Source organism: Protopterus annectens, chromosome 5.part0, assembly GCF_019279795.1.
Source record: "Protopterus annectens isolate FY-2018-M chromosome 5.part0, PAN1.0, whole genome shotgun sequence".
NCBI lineage: Eukaryota > Metazoa > Chordata > Ceratodontiformes > Protopteridae > Protopterus > Protopterus annectens.
In genome coordinates, this window is record NC_056735.1 from 131,236,505 (window position 1) to 131,241,752 (window position 5,248).

A 5,248-nucleotide genomic window follows, 5' to 3' on the forward strand; every position below is an offset into this window, starting at 1 on the left:
CAACTAAAAAGAAATCACTATCCATCACTTGAAGTGCTAACATAAACTATTCCCCAAACTGTTTGATTTTACAGAATAACAATGATTTTGTCTTATATTTTGCCATGTCCCTCATATATTTTCTTAAATTTTCTGGTAGACCACTAAGGATTACTGTCAGACATTGGAGTTTCATACCTCTTATCATTCAGGAAATGCATGCTGATGGAAAATGTGTTGATCTAGTAACTTTTTAATGTCCCAGATTTGTCTCATCCTTCTGCTTTGTGATCATAAAATGTTTTATTTTCTGGTAAATCATCAAAGATTACAATCAGCCAATAATGATGGGCATGTTGACACAAAACCTGTTCTATTATCCTTTTACTGAATTAAAGGAAAACATACAGCTTCATGTATGTGTAATATCAACACTGAACTTGGCATCTGCACTCTTAGCTGTGAACATATGTGGTCCAGTGTTCTCTTATCACCCAGAAAAATCAGGCAATAAAATTAAATAAAAAAAATGTCCAGGCTGCTGAGCATGCAATTTACTAACCGTGGTGGACTAATAAAGGACATAGTGCCTAGCAGAAAAAATGGACTAAATGAACCTTGTACCATGCCACATGAGCAAAAGTGTTCTTAAATCTTACGATATTTACATCTTACAGGCAATTTATACAAAAGATAATGCTGAAATGCAATAAGAAAATGCAGGCAAATGCATTTGAATCCTGCTAAAGATGTTACAATAACTAGAATAAAGAACTAAGTAGCTTGAGAAAATCTGAATGCCAAGCAAAGATGTTGCAGGCACAATAACAAGCCCCTCTCAGATCTTCAGATCTCTTTTGTCTGTTTTGTGGCTCTAGGCTAGTTCACACAGACAGAATAATTTTAGTGTTTGTGTAACACTTTTAGCATGGCTACAGTACTGAAGCTTTGGACTTTTTTCACGGTTACCTTCATGGTATTCTTAAAAAGACAGTTTTCAGACTTTTATTGAGCTGATTAAGATTTGTGTTGCCTTTACATAATAAAACTGTCTACTGTTTTATAATTTCAGATCTTATGGCTGTGTTTTGATTTGCAGTTTATTGATACAAACTGTAATTTTCCTTAACAAAAAAAAATAGTTACAGACTGTCAAGACATGTCTACCTGGCAATGATTGATTTGATTGCAACCATAAATTCTGTCACAAACAACATAATACCATCATGACTTGAATGAAAAAAAATTTAATCCCTGCCCTGCTTGGGGGTGGATGCCATACTGCTTGTAAAATGGACTTACACTTATGGCATTTGGATGATGTAGATCTCACTGCAAAGTTAAAGACTATTATATTTTTAAAGACCCTGTATAGATAAGACTTAGTCCTTCTGTATAATATATGCACAGAGACATTACTTAGAAGTAAGTTACAGAAAGGTAGAATGCAGCAGCCTTTCATCAGTTTTATTGCACCAGACAGAATGGATTTTAGATAAAATCTGCATGTGCACTCTAAGGAATTCATAGTAATTGAAGAAATCTAGTGACTGTTTCATGCATTCCAACAAAACCATATTAACTCTAATCCAAAAATGTTCTAGTGATATGGACAACACAAAGCCAACTCATTTAAATTTATTCGTATTTGTTAGAACTTTCGTTCACTTCAGATAAGATGAACTTCTGCAGACAAATATACAAAAGGAAGCAGTCATTTAAATATTACCCACCAAAAAGTAATTCAGACATCACTCAATTTCCTCCTTAAAGTAACAGGCATTAAAAAACACACAACACCCCTACTATCTATATACACCCTATACCTTATTATTGTTTACAATATTAAAAATATAATAGTTATACCAATAATTATAACATATTAAACATAATAATCTACCTAATTAAAGATTTCAGTTTTAAAATACATCCTATAAGAACAATTTTCATTTAGTCCTGGATAGGCAAAGGCATTTAATTTAAGTTGCCATACAAGCTCGTTTTCTTCGAGTTTTAATGTTCATGGTTGACCCCTAATGTTTTTCTTAACCTGTTCAATCACCGAGTAACAAAAAAAAAAAATTATTAGGGTTATTTAAAATATGCTTGTTTAATATTTTATAATTATTGGTATAACTATTATATTTTTAATATTGTAAACAATAGTAAGGTATAGGGTTTATATTGATAGTAGGGATGTTGTGTGTTTTTAATGCCTGTTACTTTAAGGAAGAAATTGAGTGATGTCAGAATTCCTTTTTTGGTGGGTAATATTTAAATGACTGCTTCCTTTTGTGTATTTGTCTGAAGAAGTTCATCTTATCTGAAGAGAACAAAAGCGCTAACAAAAATAAATAAATTTAAAAAGAGTTGGCTTTGTGTTGTCCATATTACTAGAATATTTTTGGAGTTGCTTGTGTTTTTCCACTTCAGTATTAACTCTATTCACAAACAACATTCAGCCATACTGAAAGAATGTATAATAAGATGTAATCACAATCATAATGTATAATATTCAGTACAATTGAAAAGAAATTATTCAGTTTTCACTTACTTTGAAAGGGAATATTACAAGAAATGTTACATAAAAAGGCATCAGTCAAGCTGTCATATTCATCCCCTGAAAAGACTAGAGCTATTGTATTTCATGAGTCAAATACATTAGCCCTAAGGTAAAATATTTGTACATATTTACAGATAAGTGAATAGAATTACAGACTATCTCATTGCAGGCCACATCTATTTAATGAAATGTGCAACTAATAATGTTGAACTGTGATCAAAACGTGATTGGAAGGAAACATCAGTAAATGCAAATTCATGGGGACTGCCTGCTTAATGGTTACATTTTGAATTTACTGAAAACTTCATATTTGGTTCAGTGTTCACAGTCTGACAGAGAATTTAGAGATGGCCATAGCCTTCACTTTTTCTATACCTTACACACATAGTTGATTTAGTACTCTCTCCTTGAACTATGTAAATCATTTCTCCTCTAGTCATCTTCAGAGATGCGGACTAAATAGCTGCTCTGATTAAAGAGCATTTCAGGTTTCTTCATAGCTGCCCAAACACCCTTCCCATTTTCTGATCATTGTCAATATGAACCCTGTTAATTTATTTGTTTTCAAGGTGGAGCACTCATCTTCTTAGACCTGTTTCACACTTAGCTCAGGAGCTGTGCCTGGTTAAGTAATTTGCTCAGAGATACACAATTAGGCAATAGAAGCTGAGGGAATTAAACCTTGCACCTTGTGACCACAGGAAACAGACAGCTCATTAATACCCACTTAATACTCTAAGCAAACTTCATAGTTTAGCTACAAAATCCACAGAACTAATCTGCCCTAACTAACAGTTACTTGCTGCCAGTAACTAGCATACATGTTATTTTTATTCCTTTCAACTTTGTGGCTGCCAGCAGCACATTTCAAATAGACAGCTACCATTTAATTTCTGGATTACTAGCCAAAAAAATTATGTCTTTGCTGCTGTCATATTCATTTACCTGCTTTCCTTCATTTTCCTCCCGTGTGCTTATATTATGGCATCATTATTGGTCCACATTAATATTTGATCATCTTAGTGGCCACATAATTCTTTTTTGCAGTACTAGCTTCAACTACCTGACCACAGTCCCACCATTTTCTGCTCTCACCTGCCAAATACAATTAGTTTATCTAGTTTTTTACAACAATTGTTTGTATTCAAAATTGGCATACTTCTCACTAAGCTGAAACATGGTACAAGAATAAGTTGCAGTTGCAAGTATTTATTTGTTTACATATTTATTTATTTATGTAATTAACTGATTTTTTGACCCGCAGACACTGCCCAAAGTCTCCTCCACTGACAACTCCATTATTACACCCCCATTTGCTGCATTTAACTCTTGACAACCCACCAGTGTAACACACGTTGGCAAGATCTCCTTTCTGGGACAGCCCATATACATAAGGGTCTTCAGTCACCATGTAAAGGCAGTAAGGGGGATGAGTTACAGACTACAAAGAGTGGGCAGAAGGACAGAAAAAAAATGTCTGTCTGTATGAATGCAATTCTGGACTAGAGTTGGCAACCCTAATGGAGATTTGGAGGCCAGAGTAAAAAAAAACTTCAATACAAGTATAATGCCATAAATACAAATCACGGTATTAAATTAAGTAATAAAAACAATTCAAGTGTGTATTCAAAGAAAGGACTATGCCTGAGTAAAGTATGAAAGATGAGCAAAACAATAAATTTGACTATCACACCATTTCATAAAACATGGCATCTCAGGTTACAATTACTTGAAAAGTGAGGAGGTTCGGTCTGCTCTGGCATGGATTAGGTAAGTGATATGCCGCCTCTTTAAGGTATGATACAAGCAGGTATGGTCATTCAGACATTATAAAAAACTGAGATGGGAAGAAGGGTATTTACTTTTTTTCTTCCACTGGTTGTTAAAACTGGTTTGACTGTTTACATGTCGGTTGGGTAGGTAAAAACCAAGAGTAAGTTTAACACCTTCAGCAGGGCAGTAAGAGGTATTACACAATACTGGTCTAAGCTTGAGTTGAATGGTATAATCACCTCTGATAACAAAGCCATAATTAATGTCATAGCTGATTCACGTTGCTCAAGTACCACCCCCCCCAACACCCACATTTACTTACCTGCATGTTCCTTTCCTTGAATCTCAATCTACTGACATTATCATTAAGAACTAGATCCTGGAAACTATTACCAAAATTGCAAATATCAGCTCCATAGGCTCTAACAAAATACAAGGCTGTAAGCACAAAGTATATTATTGCTTTTTAAGCATTTTAATGTCAGCTCATCACATTAGCTTCACTAATAATAAATGCAAGCTAAAGTGTTCGTCTTAGTCAATTTTATTAACAGCAAAATTGGTAACTTACAAATCATTGACCAAACTCAACTACATTTTGCAAAGGGTAGGTCTTACCTGCTAAAACTGATTGATTCTTTTGAGGGTGATGCCTTTGATAAATATCATTCAGTCCGTGCCATTAATTTCAGCTTAATTAAGGCATTTGGCACAATTCCTCATGAGGAAATTACTGATGAGCTTAGCAGCTTAAACATTAACTTCTACATCACTCAGTGGATTGCAGATAATTATGTTAATCAAAGTATGTTAAACTGGACACATGGTTTATACTGTATTTTGGACCCAAATCATAACTGATAAGGGTCTTCAGATGTCTTCACTCACCCAGTTAAATATAAATACATAAACAAATAAAGCATTTGGATGTTT

The 5,248-nt window shown here is 34.0% G+C and overlaps 1 non-coding gene across 1 annotated transcript; it reads right to left on the minus strand.

Moving 5' to 3' along the window:
- Positions 1-2,489: 2,489 nt before the first annotated feature.
- On the minus strand, positions 2,490-2,585 carry LOC122803020. The gene has a single exon (XR_006365065.1). It is a non-coding gene; the product is annotated as a small nucleolar RNA SNORD116 (small nucleolar RNA).
- Between the last annotated feature and the right edge of the window lie 2,663 nt (positions 2,586-5,248).